This window comes from Cebidichthys violaceus, unplaced genomic scaffold (assembly GCF_023349555.1).
Source record: "Cebidichthys violaceus isolate CVI_PGR_0920_01 unplaced genomic scaffold, fCebVio1.0.p SCAF_70, whole genome shotgun sequence".
Classification (NCBI taxonomy): Eukaryota; Metazoa; Chordata; class Actinopteri; order Perciformes; family Stichaeidae; genus Cebidichthys; species Cebidichthys violaceus.
This window is the reverse complement of record NW_027176928.1, coordinates 231,285-254,000: the sequence shown is the minus strand read 5'-3', so window position 1 is coordinate 254,000 and position 22,716 is coordinate 231,285. Positions and strand designations below refer to the sequence as shown.

The following is a 22,716-nucleotide window of genomic DNA, read 5'->3' as shown; positions in this document are numbered from 1 at the left end:
TACTCTGGTTTATGCAACCTGAATGGATCAGCCTTTAAAACAGCCAACACAGGTCCATTACGCTTTGATTAGCCCTGTAATATTAGAGAATAATCTAAGTGTTGTGTCTCAGATGTGAACGAGTTGATGTGACAGCGCTGTGCTGACACTGAAACCCTTTATCAGACTGTCCCGGTACACTGAAAATCTGATCTGCTGAATTGTATTTTCTCATGAACCGTGGCCCTCATACTGTGGGCACAATGCGAAGAATTACCTTCGCCAAGCTGATCCCACCAGGGACCTTGTAGGGGACGTACTTCCTGTAGATGTGTCCTACCCTGGAGCAAGGGATGTCCTCCATTCGACCACCGCACATCCACACCTACAGAGAAACACAGAAAGGGAGGAAGCTCTTTCATCAGACGGACGTCTATTGTATACAGAAGCTTTGTCCATCTCAAAATTCAAAGAAAAGAAAGTTGTGGAAAGGTAGGAGGAAGGTGAGGGAAGGAGACGATCAAGGAGATGAGCAGGAGAGTGATGGGGAAGAATAAAAGAGGCATGCAGTACAGTGATTCTAACAGGCTTATAAATCCTGGGAGACTAAGAGGAGAGAGGAGTGAATTCGGAGGGAGGGCAATAAAGATGAAATTGCAGGATAGTGGAGGAAGAAGAGAAGACACCAAAACCAAATTATCATTATGATGATGACCTGAAATCACCTGAGCAGCGGGGTCAGATTAGAGAAAGACTGAGCCGCTGGGTTAACCCATTGGCACAGTATACTATGACAATGTTTAAAATGAGCTGATATGGGAAAAACAATGGCAGCTGCGAAAAAAACTGTTGACTGCAAAGGCTTTCAGGGAAAAACGAGGCACGCTGTTTCTTTGAAATATTGAAGTCACACAATGAGATTTTAAGCACCTTGATGTGATTTTCTTAAGTTAAAAAAAACAACCTTCCTTTAGTGTTATTCTATCTTGTTTATTTCCCTTTCCTTTGTCCATCTCACATAACCAACACATCCAAGCAGAGGCTCCTCATTTTAATCCTCCAACTATAATAAAGACAACGGTGATGATTCTCTGTCTTGGCTTGCAGCGTTGGAAATAAACCTTGAGAAAGAAAGGGAGGCAATGAAGAGGATCACGATGAAAGGAAGACTTAAGAGACAGCAGGCGAGATGGAAAAAGGGCTTTTGTTTTAACGACAATAGCAAAATGAAAAGTGGGGAATTGAAAAGCTGGATTTAAACATGAAAACAAACAACCTAAGTATGAGCGTGTAGGGCGTCCAAATTGTTTCTGCGGACTAAAGTCTTTTAATATGTAAATAAGATGTATGCTATTTGAAGGCTAGAAGCGGGGCTGGAAACTGCTGGGAGTTCAAGAACATGGACAGGAATAATGGAACATGAAATATACATATTTTACATATGATTTAGGCTTCATGCAATGCAGAGTTCAAAGGGGGGGGGGGGGGTGTACAGGCAGCTGTGAAACTCCTGTCCTCCTGCAATAACCTGACTTCAGTTTGATTTCAGTGAAGGTGTGAACAGTTGGTCCTACCCACTGTGTTCCTACTGTACATTTAAGAACATTACACCGAGGACCATAACAACGGGGTGACCGTGGCTAAGTGGAGAGCAGGGCCGCCTTTCAATCAGAGGGTCGGTGGTTCGAAACCCCGGCTCCTGCTCTACTAGTCTCATGGCAAGACACTTAATTAACCCCAAAATGGAATGTGTAGATAGATACTGAATTGTAAGTCGCTTTGGATAAAAGCATCTGCTAAATGACCTTAATGTAATGTAATAAGAAAGTCTAAGCAATGTTGCTCGAAAGCATCAGCAACATAATTAACAACATTAAAAAGAAAGGTTTTTAAATGCAGACGGGAGAGCAAAACTGATATAGTTCAAAGCTTCATTCATTCAACGACATAATGACATTCCAATTCTAAATGAGCATTTAAAAAGTGCACATTCATTGTGTTTCAACACAGTATTTCTGCACAGTTTTAAAAAAAAGATCAGGCTACACTAATGTTATTATTATCACACTTGAGTGGTGGCTGCGTAGGATTGTTTCTGAAACAAACATTGCCGATAACTCAAGAGCGTTGTTCAGTCCAAAAGTCAAAATTTACTGAAAAAAACATAGATGTAATTGTTTCAACAAGTTTTCATCGAACAAAATATTCTGCATCAGTCCGACTTTTGCTGGATACTCAAAGCTACATGACTTTAACAAGTGTAGCCATCAGGATCTGAACACAAAACAGCAGGAATTGAGATTGAGATTTTGTTCGATTTCATTCATTTAAACTGTACTATTGACTTTCAGGAAGTGTACAGTTCATGGTTTGTGTCAAGCTAACATTATACTCAATTAAAACAAAAATAAAATCTCTGATCCGACGTCTTCAACAACAACAAAAAGGCAGTGCGATGCGTTTCGACAAAACACGCTTTGTCTTATTAACCCTTTCATTTGATAGTTTCTAACTCGGACTAAGTTTGCGATGTTACAAAACCACTTCAAACCCAAACTAACATTAGGCCATTAAACCAATCCAGACGTAACAGACTAGTCCTCGTTGCCCTGTGTTGACATCATCGTCTCTGCAGCACGACCGGTGTCTCTGGTCTGTTGCAGATGAACTTCCACTACCGGTGAACCGACTCAGATCAGCTGATAGAGGGAGAACTACAGAACAACGGAATTCACTCCAAACTGCATGAATAAAACATATTGCTGCAAGACAAAATCCAGCATTGAATAAAAGTGCAACTAAAACTTGAGTTGTCTCTATTGGTGTCGTTGAATAAATAAAACATAAGTTCAGCATATACTGTATGTCAGTGGCTCTTGTATTCCCGTTTCCTTCCACTACATGAATAACAATGACCTAACCAAGGCTGGCAGCAATAAACGAAAAGTCCGAGAGAAAAAAATGGAACGCTTCAAGGTTAGTACCGGCTTCCGCACCAATCTGAATGACTCTATATGCTTTTTAGATAACAGATGCTTTACATTTGCCATCTGGTTCAGAAGGCAATACAGACAGTTTGTCAAGAGCATGATGCAAACACGTTTCACGTCATTAACAATTAAGTGTTTTCTTTGGCAAACAAAAGACTGTTTTATGGTGTTTTAATGGAAACAGGCATCAAAAAGCTGGAGCATTATCACGGTGGCAACCACACGATCGTACCAAGCATACCACTGGCCAATATGTGAAGGTTCAACAATTCTGAATGTTAAAAAAAAAAAAAAAAATCATGTCATTTATTTTTCAATGCAAGCTTTTAGAGAAAAGTTTCCCTCTGCCAACTTTTTTTTTTTTGCCATTTAGCTACACAGAATCCCTACTTTTTGTGGCTCCTTCACACGGAAGTTTAATTATGTCTGCCTCCAGAGCAGCTGTCTCTGAGAAATGTTAGCTTAACTGAAACTCCAATATGCCAGAGCGGAATTTCCAAAAAAAAAAAAAAAAAAAATCCACCGTCAAGTTATGTGCCTTGCTCTATCTTCTTGCTTGGCATGTGAGGTCATATCGCCTTTGTCCTCTGTGTGTGTGCCTGTATGTGCCGAGATTATTTCCCCTGTATGACTTGGACGTGCTTGATATTCCCGTACTTGTGTGACCAAGATGGAGCTTTAGATTAACTGTTCCAGTGAATGAAGTGATTGTGTTTCACATTGCGAGCAGGGCCTGGCTGTCTAGTGTGGCTGTGAGGATTAGTATGAGAGCCTGTTACTCAGGAGATGGGGCTGTCTGCTCTGTATCAGCTAATGGGGATCTTAATAAAAAAGGAAACCAAATTGAATATCTGTGGGCATAAAGTAGGGTTAAGAGGCACAGCTAGGAATGTGCTGATAGCACAATTTAATGGTATGATAATCTTGGCCAAAATAATAACCTTGGTTTGGGATATTATCTCAGTAATTACTTAAATAAGATGAAAAGCAGTCGAAACAGTATTCAAAATGTAAGAGCTTTCCACATAAGGCTCAGCCCCGGGTCACGGATGATGGTGGTTGAGGCCGATCGTTTCAGCTTTAAAAGGAGGAAATCCTCACCTTTTGCTCAGAGTTTGAAAAACACTCGAGCGCCGAGTTATCCTCTACATTCTAGGGTTAAAGTGGAATCGTCTGCGTCACGGCGTACAGTGTAGGTGCTTCAGGTTTTGGTAATTGATTCATATTTCGGAGTCGGATTTCAAATGTTGAAACCACCACCAACATCGCACTAGGAAGACAGAGGCTGCGTAGCGCTTTCATTATCTACCTCCAGGAAAGTGGGTTCGGAAATGAGTTTGCAAGATCACAAAATATGTTGAGCGTTAAGAGAAGATTCCTAAGCCTTTCTTCAGCCGAATTGATGATGTCTGTACTATCAACAATCACCATTGGCATCTGAAGAATTGCTTCGAGGACAAAATATGTCAACGCAAACCCATGTGAGCAATCTGATCTGACACTATCACCAGGACAACACAACAATAGTGGTCAGTGTCTTCCAACAACTGTTAAAATATAATTCATATGAATGTCTTCTGATCCGCCACTGCTTTGGCAAAGATTTGGTTGGGTTAAGGTACAAAAACAAATTGGTAGAGGTTAGGAAACATGATTGTTATCATAATTAAAAGAACTGGTAGGAAACAGGAAATTAAACTGATATCATGACCCTCTTGTAAATTATAAAAGTAATGTTTTTGATGGACATTTGGGTAATTTTCTTCTCTCATGCGTTCCAAAACCTGAATGTCAGAGATCAACAACACAACAGCCTCCAAGGAGCTGGCTTCAAGTTGGTGTGGGATGGATTGGGAACACTGCCAACCTCATAAATGTGTCTCCAACTCTCCGCTTCCCTTTGATCCTCTTCAGGAACACCAAAAAAGGGATGCTACTTGCATTTGAATCAGTTTGTTAACACACATTGCTCGTCTTTCAGCTATTGGTTCAGTTTGATAGAGAAAGACATGATCACAAAAAAGTGAGGAGAAGAATGTTGCCATTAACACCCGTCTGTCAACTGCCCTGACACTGAACCTGGACATAAATGTGCTTCACCATCGTCTGGGCACGTTACAAAATGTAAAATAAAATCTAATTAATTAAGGGGAACATTCGAAATAGAGATCTAAGACTCTCAAAGACAAAGAGATCCTCCTTTTGGTTTTAAAACAAATGAAGTTTAAGTGAACAAAAACATTTTTATACTAACTACACACTATGAAGCATTAGTTCAGAATGAGTAAACACTTAATTCATCATTTATAAAGCATTGTTTCTACATTAACACTCATTAGTACACAATTCATAACAGTTATAAATGTTTTATTCTTGACTAATAAGCTCGTCTATTATGTGTTTCATGATTGTGTTTTCATACTTTATAAATGATGGATTCCCCATTTGTAAATTAAGTGTTTTATATATATATATATATATATATATATATATATATATATATATATATATATATATTACAAACCAATTATTAAGGAGTTGTAGATGATTAATAACATCCTCTATAAAGTGTTAGTAAATGATTAAGAACTTATGTAGATGTACATTATTCATGCATTATATATATATATATATATATATATATATATATATATATATATAATGATTTAGATATGCACTAATGGTTAGGGACTATATTAATATACGCTTTATAAATGGGTATAAATAGTGCAATTCATGATTAATTCAGGTAGTTACTAGTCATTTATTAAGTATTTTGTGTGACCTCATCTAAAGTGAGGACTATCTATGCCTTACAAAGCATTTATGATTGACATTGAAAGACCATTAGTGCCTCAAAACCCACAAAAGTCTGTTATCTTCTCAACAGAAAAGATCATTTGATCATTTTTACCTTGAAGGAGATCTCGTACTGTTCTCCTCCCCAGATCTCCAGACCCGTGTCGTATCCTCCCAGCTCCCAGAACCACTTCCTGTCCACAGCAAAAAGTCCACCTGCCATCACCGGTGACCTGCGAGGACACACAAAATACAACACACACTCACTACTTGCAGTACATTTTGTACAACAGATGCACCCAAAACCACAACATTTACATGCAGAGCGGCAGCATCGCTTTCCACTTTTCAACTGCCAAAGAAAGCATCGAAATACAAGATTCAACCACAAACAACAACTGCAACAGCTCGCAATATCCTTGAGCTCGGCACTTTTTTTTTTTTTGAGTCAAAGTAACCAAATGGAGCGAGAAAGCATCATTTCTAACAACTGAAATATCTTAATGTCTACAGGTGGAACTGCTCAAGAGAGAAATAGAGGGAGACATGAGCAGATGCATATTGATTTGTGAGGAACTTTAAAAACATTTTCCTTGAAGGAAGTCTTGGCTCGGATATCTGCTGGCTACACCGGGACCCCCAGAAATATAGACTCTCGCCTCCAGACGCGTATCAGACTGATAGCTGATGGGTTTCGAGCAAACCAAAAAGCTGCATACATAATCATTGTCAAATTAAAAAGGGAATTATTTTGCCGAAAATAATGGCTGTAACAATCGGTGAAAAAGAAAAAGGTCTAGAAAAGTCTACTATTGCTATTCTATAGAAAAAGAAAATAGATTTTGTAATATTTTGTTTGAATGTAAATGGATGGCTATGAAATGACAATGAAAGATGATATCTAATATCTTTCTTGTCCAATTTTCGAGTTCCCTTAACCAGGGTCTATATACCCGTTATGTACTAAATTCAACCTGAAAGCAAACGGCGAATAAAACAACTGTGTCCGAGTTAGCTTCGAAGGAGACACGGCAAGAAAGGGTCGCAATGTATGAATGGCAGACACTGTTCAAATCACTGTGGCAGCAAAATCCATTTCTATGAGATTAATACGTTCGATATGTTCACCGGACGAAGCGTGAGCAATATACTGGCGAAGCGATGAGTGTTTGACACAAAGCTAACGTATACGAATGGTGGGTATAATAGCGGATTGTACTGCAGGCTTTTATTTACGCATGTATGCATGTTCTTTGCTGCGGCGGCAGCCGATCCAAGCTGACGCCGGCTGCAGTCCGCCATGATGAGGGCGAAACAAAACTTTCCAGCCTACGTGATTTAAAAACTCAAAACGACACAATAGTCAGAACAAGAGCGAGGAAGCAACACGTAGAGACACCGGCGGCAAGTCAGAGTTCATGTATTTATGGTGGCACTATTTCTCGCCAGATAATGAAGATGCACTGAAGAGTGCAGAACCAATTAACCCACTGCAGAGCACTGTGGCTTCTGTCTGTTGTGACAAGCTCGGTGCTGCCGAGCGCGGGGCTTGTTAGCTGTTACGTCGCTGCGGTACAGTACTCGACTGCAGCGGCGGCACACCTGAGGCAGACAAATTGGGGCAGCGGGTCCAGACGCACGTCTACATTTGATTTCTTGTAAGGAACCCTCACCCACCTAGTGGGCTTCTTTGACTCCCAATTCATGTCACACTGATCTTAACAATCAATCACAACCCATGTCCCTTCCCCCACAAACACCCTATCTTTCGAGCAGACGCGTCGCTATACACGCTTGCAGGTACACCGGGTTGTCATAGTTACGAGCTTTTTCATCGAGTAGAAGTCGGAGGCAGGCAGGCAGCCAGCAGGCAGTCCGCTCTCGCCAAAGTCGTCCCTGTGGAGGATCAATTAAATGGCAAACAGGGCAGCTACTGTACTGTCAGCAGTGAGAGACACTCCGGGGCTTCCCACGCCCCGTGAGCTGTGAGCACAGACACGAGTCCCGCGGCGATAACAGCCAGGTTTCAGCAGTTTTCCTTCTCCAAGGGTGAACAGGATGAAACGAAATCCACTAGCAGTGATAACTGTACAAACACCTCTGTACTTCCCATCCGACGTTTTCTTTTTGTTCCCGTCTTTTAACATGTCTGTGCCACTCTGTCCAAACTGCGCTACTCTACTTTTTGTGGTGGAAAACAGTTACGTTTGCTGTGCCTGCTGTTTGTCGGATGGGTCTCCAAATTACCGCTACAGCTAAATGATACGCATGTGCGCTAAACGAATGGCTTTGTTTGCTGCGTAATGAACTTGTCATCATTTCCAATTGTTTCCGTGACTTACCATGTTATTACAAAAAGCATGGGGAATTGTTTGTTCTTCTCTGTTGGAAAGGCTTTCTACCAGATTTTGGAACTTGGCTGCAGGGATTTTGTTCCCATTCAGCCACAAGAGAACGAGTGAGTTCAGCCACTGATGTCGGTGCGATAAGGCCTGGGTCTGATTGGCGTTCCAATTCATTCTGAAGGTGCAGAATGGGGTCGAGGTCATGGCTCTGTGCAGGCCACTCAAGGTCTATCACAGCAAACTGGGAAAAAAAAAAAAAATTCTTTATAGAGCTGGCCTTGTGCGGGGGTTCATATATTAGGGTATTTGTGTCTAACATGTGTACAACCACTATACCTATACCCCCAAGACAGTAATATGAAGCAGCTGCAGTCAGATTACTCAACAGTGTTTGATTTTGCCTGGAATAATAAGCCATTGCTCTAAAACTTTATCTATATTGTTATAGACTTGAGCACAAAGGACCAGTTTGAATCCTTGCAGGGGACTGGACTTAATTACCGCTGAGACATAGTGAAGCGAAGGAGTAGACGGAGCAACCAGCTTGAGAAACTCCCGCTTGTGTCTGTTGTGTTGATTAAGAAAGCTGATATTGCGGTTACAAAAGAAGTACATATTGTGCAGCTATAATTACTATAATTACATTATTTTCCATTGTGCATGGAATAAAAGAGATTCACACTCAACCGGTGATACTTTGTTTTCCAGAGTAAGCTTTCCACTTCTCCCTATCTCCATTCCCCCACTGCCACACCGGACCAGAGGCAACGAGGTGAACACCGTATGGATTCCATTATCCGTCTGCGGCATAGCAATGCAGCTCATACATATTGATATAGAAAGAAAAAAAAAAAGAGATTTACAAGTGGGCATTTTGGCACCTGCTCATCTGTGTTCCTCATGTAAAGGGATGTGGTACAACAGTGCAGGAGAACCACTGAGGCCAATGTTTAATTCATGTGTTGACACAGTGTCTACAGTTGGAGGAGCACTGCAGCGCACCAGTGAAGTGGCTGCTCAGGGGGTGTTTGACTTCCACTGTACTGCCTGTCGTACGAGCGCATGGATCCCCCCCCCCCCCCCCCTCCTGCTCGGCTAGAAGTAGAAAAGTTATGAAACACTGGCTTTCGGTCTGTCCACACCTCCTACGCACATCGGAAACGGGAAGCTAAGTGAGATATTACTGGACAACTTCCTCCGTACGGCTCATCCTGTAAGGGCTCTAGGTGTCAATCGGCACGCAATATGACACAGCAGGCGTGCGTTGCTCAAACCAACGTCATTTTAAAAAGGAACATTTCAACACACAAAATGGCCATTTGTATTTTCAATTATTTACCATGTGCTACAATAAAAAATCTTGAGAAAAGCAGTGTTCTTTTTGCGTGCCTTCCCGCGGGCAAAACGGAGAATCTGAACACGGATTTAAATGGATGGATTTGAATCAATGGGGTCAAAGGATTAACAACAGCAAAACTATATCAAAAATGAGTCGACACAACTTGTGCCGCATAATCCAAAACCAGTCGTATGCTCAGTACTTCTTAAAGACATGCGACTTTGCCACAATCAATAAAAAGGTGCTGCATACGAGATATTTCAAATTCAGTAACGACTGAGAGGACTGAGAGAGCGACGATGCCCTGAGAGCGTAGCCTATAGCAGCAATGTCTAACGATGACCAGGTGACGGTTGTGATCGAGTTCTGCGATAGCCAGCGTCCGACGGATGAAGAGCGTGAGCTGAAGCGTTCAAGCTTGTTGGAGGAGTGGGCTACGAAAACAAAGACGGCGTCAATAACTCCAGCGTGCCGATCACTCACTCGAAGGGCTCGCTGGGGTCGTCGCTCTGCAGCTCCGTAGGGATGGGTATCCGCTTGTAGTACATTTCCCAGTCGAACGCCCCTCGCATGGCGTCCCCCGCCTGCGTGTCGTAGCCGAAGTTGTCGTGGTCGATCACGTCGATCATCGGACACACGATGGTCTTCCTGTTCTGGACGATTCGGTCTGAGAGACACAGAGGCAGGCAGATAGTTCAGTCCAAAGTTGTTCCACAGCTTTTCAATAAAGTAAACCAGAAACATTTACAATTTTTTTTAAAAGACCTAGAGTTGTGTTTGTGTGTCTGTCTTTGTTTGAGTATTGAGGGTCCTTCATCTTCAGTGGTAAAAGAGGAAGTCGGTGGGTTCCCAGGAAGAATGAATGTATGTTTGTTTGTTTGTGCACTATTGTGCCCCTTGTTCCACTGAGCTCTCGGCACATGTCAGACGCATATCGACCGTCGCTGGAACAGGGTTGCCAGTGTGTTGACACTTTGGAAAGGTGCAGCTTTAAATCTGTTTGAATCATTTATTTCAGCAAGTCTAGTCCAGTTTACAAAGTGTAAACATTTTCAAGGTAACTTATGAGTGAGGGTTCTGACTTGCAGTTTCTTTGACGAGATGACATTTGGATTAAGTGCAGTACTTAAGGTGTGCGGTCCTTAAAAGGTGATTTTGTTTTTCCCACCTCTCACTTTTAAATTGGAAATTGTAGCTCATTATTATTATACGGTTGTCATTTGAATGCCACACAGGGTGCACCTAAAATGAAATTGTACTCATCATTTTGTCACAGTCTCCTTTATTAAATGTCACAAAGCGTTGTAATGAGCACAAACAGCTGCCTGTTTATTGTCACACACTGGCAGACACGCGTCATTGTCCTGAGTATTGTGTTAACAGCGTGACATAGAGGTAACGTGGGTCATAAAGTTTGTTGTTAAAAAGGTTCGATGTGGGACGGCGCCATGCTGGGAAACCGAGCCGAACATGGGTCATTAATGGAGAAAGGGTAATTGAGAAAGTGAGAGTGTTTGTGAGCGAGTCCATCAGGCAGAGGAGGAAGCGCTTAGTCTCACAGCAGGGGTGGTGTGTGTGTGTGTGTGTGTGTGTGTGTGTGTGTGTGTGTGTGTGTCGGTTGCGTCAATCTGCTGTGAGGACCTTGAGATTCGGAAACATTATTCTTAAAGTGAGGACATATTGGGAAATTAAAGCGAGTAAAGAAAAAGTAAAGAGATTTTGAAAGACATTTGATATTTTTGAAAGAGGAAATTCTTAAAATGAAACACGACGTGTTGGGAAATGAGTTTCAACACCGGGGATTAATAAAGCTTTCGCAATTTTTTCGAAATTCATTGGGAAAAGTGAGGACATTTCGTGAAGTGCCTGGTAGCGGACAAGATGGCGGGCGACATCCATGGTGGTCATCCACAGGAAATGGCTTTGGGACAACAGGTGGAAGTTGTCCGTCACGTTTTTTTGGTGAGGCGACGTAAAAGGCATGCAGACAAAGAAGAAGACATTGCCGGTGATCGTGAATGCAAGTTGGAGTATCTGCTTTCTTCGAGGCTGTAAGTTGTCAGTTTGTATTCATTGAAACTTGGTTTCAAAACTGCCATTCTCTCTCGCTATGTTCCTTTCTGCCAATCAAACAATCAAATGCCCCCGTAATAAGTTAAAGCTTAGGCTGAAGCCTTAGCACCCAATTGTTACCTAATGTATCTACTGCGGATGCAGCTAACGCTAACTGTAAAGTGAGTAATGAATTACAGTTAGTCAAGTTGTTTGTGGAATAAAAACATGTTTTTTTAGCGTGTAGCGCTGTAGCCAATGCTTAGTGCGTGCTTTTTCGTGCTCCTCACCCAGCAGCGGAGGCAGCCAGTTGACGTTGGCCTCACAGTGGGAGTCCAGGAAGGTGATGACTTCTCCTTTGGCCGAGGAGGCTCCCAGCAGGCGAGTCCTGATAAGCCCCTCCCTCTTCTTGGTCCTCAGGATGCGAACCTTGGGCATCCGCGTCATGTACTCCTCCAGCGCCACCTTCAGGTGCTCTGCACAGAGGGGAGGGGAGGGGAGGCGAGGCAGGAGGGGATACGGGAAGAGGAGGGTCATCACTGTCACTGTCAAGAATTGTTCAGTTAAGTGGTATTATTTGCTTCGCCCTGACATTTGTTTTCTCTCAGACTGACACATCGACCTCAATCATCTTCTTGATTTCCTAGAATGCCCTTGGAAAAACAACAGAGAGGAGATTCTCAGTCTACAACGTGGAAATACACGTGGCAATTTCATGGACAACAAAGCTCCGTCTCTACATTATGAACTTCAGATTGTATGCTTGCAGAGAGAAGAATGAGCTTTTTTAAAAGCTGCCATTGAGGCCAGCTGCACATGCTGACTAAATCCAATAACGCAACGGTATCCTCGTACAATAGTTTGTAAGATATCCTTCTGAAAAGTTATCATATCTTTTGTATGTTCCAGCAACAAGAGCGATCAGTTTGCCGGCGCAGGTCCTTGCAATGTTTCGACGAAAACATCCTAGATTTAGGAAAAGATTGTGGGGTTTTTGGTTAAAATGAGTCTGGAGATGTCAAAGCGCGGAAGGTAGAGTTTGCTATTCTATTCATTGTGTATATAGTGTGCATTTTTTATATAATATCTTTACCCTGTTATTATAATTGTATATATTGTGTATTGAAATGTGCATTTTTTTTTATATAACAAGACTTTTACTGTAACCTATTGCTGCTTGCAACTAAATAATTTCTGTCTGTCTGTCTATATCTGTCTGTCTGTCTGTCTATCTGTCTGTCTGTCTGTCTGTCTGTCTGTCTATCTCTCTCTCTCTCTCTCTCTCTCTCTCTCTCTCTCTGTCTGTCTGTCTGTCTGTCTGTCTGTCTGTCTGTCTATCTCTGTCTGTCTGTCTGTCTGTCTGTCTGTCTGTCTGTCTGTCTATCTATCTATCTATCTATCTATCTATCTATCTATCTATCTCTGTCTGTCTGTCTATCTATCTATCTATCTCTGTCTGTCTGTCTGTTTATCTATCTATCTATCTATCTATCTATCTATCTATCTATCTATCTATCTGTCTGTCTGTCTGTCTGTCTGTCTGTCTGTCTGTCTGTCTGTCTGTCTATCTATCTATCTAGACGACAAATGAGCTTCACGCGGAACATGAACAGCAGTGTTCTGGGTGGAAGTCTGGTGTTTTTTGACCTCGATCGCCTCCCTGTTTAACTTTGACGCTTATTATACTCCCATCACCTGTTTTTTGCTGACATTTACATACGGATTGACTGTTTACGTGGGTTGAAAACAAATGAATAGATAGCTACGAACAGGGTAAACATTTTTTACATTGTTTTCAGTGCACTGCATTTGTCCTGTGCTCACCCGCCCGATCACTAACCTCTCCTCTAATTAGAGATCCCGTTCCCCTCATCTGCTCCGCAATCACGTCATTCACCCACCGCAACTTCCATGTCCACACCTGGACCTCAATATCCTCATCAGCCATACTCATTACCGGCCCACATTCATTAACCCTCTGCCAGACCGTCTAGACTCCCATGTCCAGCTATCAGCCTCTTTTTCGACTGATTAAAAAAAGATTTCGAACTCTCAGCTACTTCGGCATTCATGCTTCTTTTTTTTTTTCCAGTGATTTCTGAGTTGCTGTTACAGGGATGCGTTTCTCCTTGTAAAGTGTGTCTGTTTAGTCATATTCACAGGATAGAGGTTGATGCGCAGTGGTTACTGCAGTTCCCTGTGGTAGACGGGCAACCTTTCCAGGGCGTTCCTTGCCTCTTGCCCACTGCATGCTGACAGTTGGGCTAGTCTCCAGCCCTCTGCAAGCCCCGCACAAGATGGATTGCTACCGCAGTAGCAGTGAAGGAAAGATTCAGGATGGGGAACTTTTCAAAAACAACAAAAGGTTGTTACGGGTCCCTTAATGCCTTTACGTAACAACATCTTACCCACAACTTTTCTCCAGTTTTCTGCCCGTGGGGTGGCACATTTTCTAATGCTGACGTTAAAGGCTAAACATTAAACTGCACACGCAATGAATCAGACCGACGAGCTGCGGGAAAAAAAAATTGTTGCTCTGATGCAGGACAACATAAATAGTTCTATCGCATGAGTAAACACTCAAAACGGCCCACACCTTTTGTGTCGCTGAGATGGACATGCTTTGATTCAGACAAACTCAAATCTCCTCTGTGAAGATTATTAAACAGCTGATAATCCATTGCCCCGCTGTGTGAATTGCTTGCAACAGATACCCGCTCTTGCGGAGAGAGAGAGAGAGAGAGAGAGAGGCGCTGCAGGCCTCCTCCTAGCAAAACTGTCACGAGTAAACAAAAGCCGCAGAACACTGCAACCCAAGGATTTGTCAAAATCAGCAGTTTTGTGTGGGGCAACCATCAGCCCTGTGATTGCCACTGTAATCAAATCACATCCATCGCCGTAATCAAGTCAAAGATCACTATGCTAAGTTCAGCTGTACCATTAGTCATAGAAGCAGGAAGGTTTAAAGGTCTCTCTCTCTCTCTCTCTCTCTCTCATAGAGAGAGTTTTTTTGTTTGTTTGTTTAGGGACCGAAGACTTTTCCCTTCATGTTTTACTGCTCCTCTGTTAATAATTGAGTGGGTGATCATAGAAGATTGGAGCAATGAATTTGAAAGGATGCTTTTTGTTGTTGTGGAATACTTTGGTAGACCTTGCTAGAAGAGACACAATTCTAAGCTTTGTGTAACAAGTGATTTTTCTGTCTTAAAAGCACACGTCAATGTTTGGCGGAAGGGTTGAGGGTCTAAATTTAATATTCTAGTGGAATGGTTTTATACCCACTGTGTGTCAATTAAGGAGGATTTTTGCAACCGCCTCGCGTTTTGGAGGTGAAAAATAGATAATTACTTTTTTTGACACTAATATCAAATTTTTTTTGGAGAACAAGAGCATGAGCCCTGAGTGTTTGAATAGGAATTACCCCTGAAGCAGTCCAAACACAAAACGCAACTTTGACAGATGCTTGACATAAAACCACAATTACTGCCTGTCAACAAGAGCGGCGAGAGAAACTACGAGAAGCTGAAGAGTTGACCTTTTAGCTTCATACGTTGAAACCTTCATTTGCTTTCGTGCAAATTGCAGATGTAACTGAAGCTGAAGCTGACGAGCTTAAGAGGAAGTACCAAAGGCGACCATGTAAATTTCCTACGCAAGTTGCGTACAGGGTTGTGTAAGATCCAGCCTCCCAGTCGTGTCAAAGCGGCTGTCAATGTTTACACTTTTGATAAAAGGATGAAGCTAAACTAGTTCTGGTCATGGACTGGGAAAAATCAAAAGAACATCTTGAGTGAATTGTGGGAACAACGATCAGGTAAACTCTGTCTTGCTAACCGTCAGTGCATCTCTTGATCTGTCTGTGTCTTGTTTGCCACGTCCGGGTCTGTGTTCTGGGACTTTGTCCGTGACAAAAGAGACAATGAAATACGACAATATGCACACATACTCTCAAAACAAGACCATGGTCCCCTGGTTTCTTTAGGGGGAGATAGCAGGTCGGCAGGGAACCTGAAGAATCATTTGAGTTGCGGCTATGTGTGAAGTTGTTATAGCTATAATAAATAAGTCTAAATATGCTTGTGTCTCAGTTGTTCTCTTACACCATAGTTTGTCACTCTTTAAACCACGTCGATTGACTTGCTCCTTCACACCCGCCGTCTCTACCACCGCGTAGTTTGAAGTGTATGGATATCGACCGAGCTACCGTATTCGGGAGTGAGAACAGGCTGCATATTCACACCTCAAGGCGATTTAAGAGTTCAGGGAACCTAACCTCCATGTCTTTGGATTGAGGGAGAGAACTAAAACCGCTTTAGTACCACCCATTGAGATCTAAACAGCAATCAGTTCTGCAAATAACCAACTCAAACCTCGACCTTCTAGCTGAGTGTTTATGATGCTGTTTTCACTCTTTTTATTTCCATCTCTTATGTCTTCCTCTATATCCACCCCATCAAAAAAAAAACAAAAAAAAAACAAATCCCAAATCTAATCCCTCCATTGCCAATTTCCAGATTTATGTGGGGCCAGTATCTCCCTCACATATCCCCACTGAGTCCTGTGACGGTCAGCCATCTTTATTTTCCGTTTGCCGTGTTTATTGTGTTGCACAGCAGCTGACCTAACAAGCCATAAAGTGTGACATTGCAACAAGGGCGGTAGGGCGCCGAGAAAAGGTCGGCGCCAAACTGTGCGGAAAGAGGCGAGCCGTCCTCCCCCACGTGCTCCTGCGATAAATCAACTCATTAAAAAACTGACCATTACGAGCCCGACTCTTTATAAACGCTCGCCCTGCACACGGTGACGCTTACATCATCGTGCTAATGACAGGAAGCGAGGCAAACTTAATCAACGGGCGCTCACCCGGCGTGTGAAGAGAGCTTGTATAGGGAGAGGTGAGGGAGAGAGATCAGAGCATTTAATTATGATTGGTTAATTTTCACTGAATAAATTGGAATACCGCTCACAATGTTTACCAAAAGCAAGGAGGCAATTAATCACGCTAATGAGAGCGAGCTGATGTCGGCAAACACATTAGTCTTTATTAGAATGTGAAGCGGAGGAGATTGGAGGGTTGAGGCGTCGTGGATTGTCGGGGTCATTTCCCAGCGTGCATCGGAGGGATGAATCGCTCATCAGACACCAGGTTGGTGAGGAAAAAGTCAAGATATTTATTCAGGCTCCACCTGAGCTGCCAGTATCCCATCCATCCCTTTCTTTGTTCTCTTTTTGTCGCTCACTTATATTTGCTCCGGTGGACGGTGCGTCCGCTGCCCCGGCACTTCTTTCATCTGCTCACACGGGGCCGTACTCAAACCTGAATTAGCGGTTAGCGGATGAAAGGCAAGGCAGTTTTGCCTCAGGCGCTTGTCAAAAGTGTCTGTGTTCATTAAAAATGTCATTGATGAAATGCGATTTTAGCTCACACGTGTCCCGTGAACTGAAATCACAACCAGCTGACTGGAGAGTTTATTAAAAGGAGGAGTCGGCCCAAGTCGTTCACAACATCACAACCGCCTTAACTGCACAATGCATGTTATGCTTGTGTGGACTGGTAATATAGCAGCCAGAGAGCTAATGTCACTTTGTTCGTTTCGACTACAGCTTCCATTTGTCCAGGAAACATTTACTGAACGTTAATGTCATTCAGAGTCATCTGTAGGCACAAAGCTACCCTTTTTGGAAAAAAGCAAGTCCTCTTACCTAAAAGTGGTTGAAAGCTCCAAAAGTTTCATTACATTACAGTCATTTAGCGGACGCTTTTATCCACAGTGACTTACAATAAGTGCATCAACATTGGTAATCAAAAGAACTACTAGTCACCAGAAGTCATAAGTACATTTTCCTTTTCCAAACAAGCATTTAAGAGAATGAAGCAGAGCATAACTCAGAGCCAAAGTACAGAAACAAGAAAAACAGTTAGTGCTATAAGTAGTACGAATACAATAAGTGCAACAAGTTCATAGTCATGGGACTGACTAACCAGACATACACTGCAGTTCAAAAGCTTGATTCTTGACATTGTCTTTCATGCTTTGACGTTGCGGAATGTCCATTTTAGAAATAGAGGTTATTTTGACATAATTACTTGGTCTCGTACACGGAGAGCAAAAAGGCTCCACAATGGTTTAACCAGACAGAAATTTGAAAGGGTAGAAAGACACAAAGATCGCTCTGAGCAACAGTCGAATGAGAATAAAAGGAAACACCAGTCATTGGCAATAGAAACTGGAAGCGTTGCATCACAATGTATGCAGAATTAACTGAACACTTTGCTGTGTCCAGTGCATATTGATGCCTGTAACAAGACGGGATGTTAGCAGGCGTGTTGCTTTAGCAAAGCTCTTCTTTAAACGTCCCAATAGAGATAGAAGGTTAGTCTATGGCTAGCACTATTCAGCTGAACACGGACTGTCATGGACTGACAAATCACAGTTTAAACCTCTTTAATCCAGCCACTGAGTAGACTGCAGAGGGCCCAGAGAAAGATACCCTAAATATTTAAATCCCAAATTCAGGTATTTGGGGATAAAATGGTCTGCGATGTATATCGTCAAATAATCCTTAAAATTGGCCAATGTATGAAATGCTTTAAACTGTATTAAAGTCAAAACTGATATGAGCTGTTAGGGATTGAAAACGGGGCTTCCTGCTTGAATTTAACACATATACTTACACACTATCAAATGGATGCCCACACATTTCTACCACAAACACCCAAATGCATAAAAAAAAAAAACCATTAGGGTTACAGCTCAGTGTGCCATGTTGGATCCACTGTGTTTTGTTTGCAGGGCGGTGGATTAATCCCATGATGCTCTGGCACACCACCAAGGACTGGAGCAGCTCGTTTATTCCCTCAGCAAAATATTCCAATGCCCTTGTGAACTCCATCACACACTGTCAATTCCTGCGGCAGCTTGCGTTTTTTTTTTTTTCTCCAAAAAAAAAAAAAAGAGTTTTCAGGGGAGTGACTAAACATTTTGTAGGTCAGCGTTCGCTGCATTGTGAGCGACAGGAAACACGGGGAGGGTTAGGGCGGTACATGACGAATCCAATGATGACAAGCTTCAGCATACTTGCGTGTAAACCGCAGTTGTTATATCGTTCATTACTGCAGATGTTGCATTGATCGGTCTCGCATCTTTACCCTTCGTCATAACCAAGACCCGGAGGTATTTAAACTCCCCTGCCTGCAAAAAACGACCCAGCGTGTGCCGGAGGTGATTAGTCGATGAAGACCGTAGATTCCACGACTGTCTGCAAATCCTGAGCCAAACGAATCTGACACCGTTTTGACATTAATCTCCAGAAATTTGTAAACTTTCATTTCTGGTACCTCACATATAAAAAAAAAAAAAACGGCCTGCACGTTCAAAATTTTGGGGAAAACCAGCAAAGAAACCAACAGGAGACAAGAGAGACTTTCGAGGGTCACAACCTGGGACATTATGAAGGCGCACAATGAGACGTGTCATGTTCTGAGGTTCAGTGGGTGTCAAAGCAATTGAAGGCTTCTCCTAGACAAATGAAAAATGCTGTCATTTATGGATGCTATCGTAAAGGAGAGGAACAGATTTCTACAGCGTGTGTTCTGTTTTTGAAAGGACGTCTGCAGCTACAACCCTACATATTCTACATCACACTTACTACAGACGGAGGTTGTAGTATGTCCCGCAGGCTTTAAGCTCCGTTAAGCTGCAGGCCCCGATGGCCCGTGGAGGCAGACAGTCAGATTGTGTTCTCCACCTTTTTTAAAAAAAGATTTCGACTGAGCTCTTCTGATGTGGGAAGTGTCAACTAAAAAACCAAGAGATGCTAACCCTGAGTGTCTTAGAATGGCAGCTCTATTGCAGAGTTTTACGCTAACTTTGAGTGAACGTCATACTCCAGAGTTCAGACCGGTAGGGATAATTAAATCCCTATTGTTTGCTGGTTTTCTAAATATAAGCTCTTTTCTGAAACTGCACCACAAATAAATATGCATGAACAAAAACAATGAGTAACATTCTGTAGAGGAAGAAATAGTTTTTACTGTTTACTAACTATACTGATACTGTCAGAGTGAGGGGTTGAACCTGCAACCTTCTACAGCTGCACTGAGGTGGTGGATGATGAAGTCTCTCATCACATTTAAATGTTTTGCAACATCTTCCCAATGGTTGTTCGTGGCGGACTCAGATACAAATCTCTTAATATGCCTCAAGAGTATATGGCCTTTGCTTCTCCAGTGTGTGTTTACTGGTGAAGCTCAGGAATCCTGATCTTTCTCTGACTTCTCTTTTTGATGCTGCGCTTTCTAAGGATGAAGGTGAGAAAATATCCACGGGTTACTTTTTGAAAAAGTCAGCGCTAATGCATAAATAGACACCACTGCATGTTTTTGGTTGTCTCTCTCTCTCTCTCTCTCTCTCTCTCTCTCTCTCTCTCTGTCTCTCTCTCTCTCTCGCGCTCTCTTTCCTTCTCTCCTTTTGATGCACTCACTCCCCTCTACCTGCTTTAGGAAAGGAGCACCTGAGAGGAATGAATCATCATGGAGAAGGAGGTGGAGGAAGTCTGTGTGTGTGTGTGTGTGTGTGTGTGTGTGTGTGTGTGTGTGTGTGTGTGTGTGTGTGTGTGTGTGTGTGTGTGTGTGAAAAGGCCGGTCTGCAGGTAGCAAAGTCTTGGAGATTTAGTGTTTTGTTTGTTTCTCCCCAGATCTTACTTTTTCCCCAACATGGGTTAGACTGTTGGGTTTTTGTTATTTAATTTTTTTTCATGCCAGGAGGCCGCTGTTCGTTCCCCAGGAGAAGTCAATGTTGATTTTTTTTTTTTGTCTTGTAGTTTGCATACTACAGTAACGGCACTTCGATCTTGTCCTAAACCTAACTAAGTATTTCATTACCCTTTCCAAACCTAACCAAGTACTTTTGTTGCGTAACCCTAACTGAATTGTTTCCTGTGATGACGGAAGTTTATTTTGAAAAGCCCATTTGCATTTATCGAGCGTGGAAAACGCCCGATAAATGAGGAGTAACTTATCTTAAATATCACACGAACCGTTGTATGAGAATACGTTAGTTGCATAATGCCTACACCTTGCGTTCTTTATGAAGTTGTTTGTGTTGGACGCCACAGATTTTGTGCTACTGTGGGCAGATGGTTTTTTTTGCTAAGTGTGCAATTGTTTTGGGCAGATTGTGTTGCGCCAGGCTGTAATAGACCAGACTTTTTTTTTTATGTCTTGGTGTTTTTTTTGTGTGATCGAGACATGCTCTTGTGGATGGAGTTTAATCTTAAAGTGTTAGTTGTGCAACGTAGCGTACAGAAAATATCATCCTTGTACGAACGAGCGCTTGCTTGTTATTGCAACAGGTGATTGAGTCTTAGTTTTGGTCTGCGCTGTCTGACAAAGGGATTTTGCTTTAGCAAAATTCAGAAGAAGTGCTGCGAGGTACATTATAAAAAGGTGTAATATGCAACAATTTCCGAAAAAACAAGACGAACACAAGAATAATCCCTCTGGATCGTTTCTCATTGTCTGTGTCCCCAGAGGCCCTGCTCTCTGGCTGGATGTTCTCTTTCCTTATTTTGCTGTGTTGGAGACGTTTCCGGGCATCAGCAAAGAGCCTTTGGGCCTGATGTGGAGGTGTAGTAACCCCCGGCCAATCTGCTTGTCACAAATACAGTACATCAAAAGAAAGAAAAAAAAAACTGGGACTTCCTTGTAACCATTAACATATCTGAGTCAGAATCGGAGACAAGTGAATTTGCACAGTGGCTTTTATCAAATTAACTTCTATCGCTACATTTTCTAGTTTACAGCTTAATGCATCGCCAAGGCTGCAGAAGACAATGTTTACGTTGTCCTCACACGGTAAATGTGACTCATCTAGTGCTCTCCTCCTCGGAAAGAGTTTGAATCGATCAGCTCCCGCTGATGGCTCAACATCTCTAAATGGGAACACTTAATTAGCTCCTTTTGTCCTCTGTCGCCTGTCTCCCTCTCAACCTCCCTCTTCATATCACTCTCTCCCTCGTCTCTCCGTCACACTTCACCGAGCGCCATTATCTCATTATCTCCCTACACCCTCAGTCACATACACAAACAGGCAGAGACACACACGCACACACACACGCACACACACACACACACACACACACACACACACACACACACACACACACACAGACAGACACACATGAATGAACAAACGCGCTGAACTTTGTTCAGTCTCTTTCTGCATAACTTCCTCTCCAGTGCTTCGTACTCGCTTCCATTGTATTCCGTTCCACAAATTGTCTCTCATCTCCTCATAAACGCCGCATCCTCCCCGAACCTATCCATCATGCAGATGGTTAGGCTGCTGGTGTTGATAAGAGTTTTTCAAAGTAGCTCTACCCTGCCGACAGCCACTTTCCCAGGCAGCCAGAGCAACTCAATCATTATTAAAACTTTCTTCAAATGAAATAATTCCATTAAGTACCAATTAGAAACTGTGTTTACGGTACTCGTTTTTCTTTTTTTTTCAACACCAGACCCTAGCAGATGCGTGAGTTTTTGCCTGCTAATGGGCATTGCCAAAGGCTAGTGATGTCACTTGGTCATTAGGTCTGTCAGTCAGGTCTGTCCATCGATCACAAACACTTTGCTCCACAGCAAGATTCTCTATCTGAGCAACTACTGGCCGGATTGCTTCGACATTTGCTGTGAATATGCATGAACCACAGTGGATGACTCCTGTTAATCGATTCCCGACATTTCATCCATCACCACCGAAGTCAGATCGTCATTTGTCCTTGATCAGAAAAAATATTTTTCCTCGACGAGATATCATGAAAAATGTACGTCAACGTTGCATTGGACATTCTTGGCCTCCAGAGGATGCACCCTAATGATTTTGGTACTTTAATGAACTTTCCTCTCGGGACAACATTTCCAATTGTACACATACATTTCCTAAATTCAATAGTTGAACCCTTAACAATTTAGTCACTCCATGAGCTTTGCTGTTGTGGCCAACTAAACCCATGTGTCAAATTTGCACTTTGTATATCTCACATCTCTCCAATATGACAACTTGCAATGATATTAACTTTAATTAATGATATTAATAGAATTACCCTTGTGAAATTGTCATAATTTAACAGACTGGCGGACGGACATACAACATAACAAAATATATATATATATATATATATATATATATATATATATATATATATATATATA

At 42.3% G+C, this 22,716-nt stretch overlaps 1 protein-coding gene across 3 annotated transcripts in view; it reads right to left on the bottom strand.

Annotated features, from left to right (window-relative positions):
• galnt10 (polypeptide N-acetylgalactosaminyltransferase 10) overlaps window positions 1-22,716 on the bottom strand; it is a 272,477-nt gene that overhangs the window by 217,190 nt on the left and 32,571 nt on the right. Inside the window, exons 5-8 of one of the 3 annotated variants that reach the window (XR_011105377.1) lie at window positions 11,795-11,980; window positions 9,936-10,119; window positions 5,884-6,001; window positions 257-364 (exon numbers count right to left, since the gene is read on the bottom strand). The exons of the other annotated variants lie outside the window; for them this stretch is intronic. The gene's annotated coding sequence lies outside the window, so the exon portion shown is untranslated. The remainder of the gene's footprint in view (window positions 1-256; window positions 365-5,883; window positions 6,002-9,935; window positions 10,120-11,794; window positions 11,981-22,716) is intronic. 3 annotated transcript variants of the gene reach the window in all.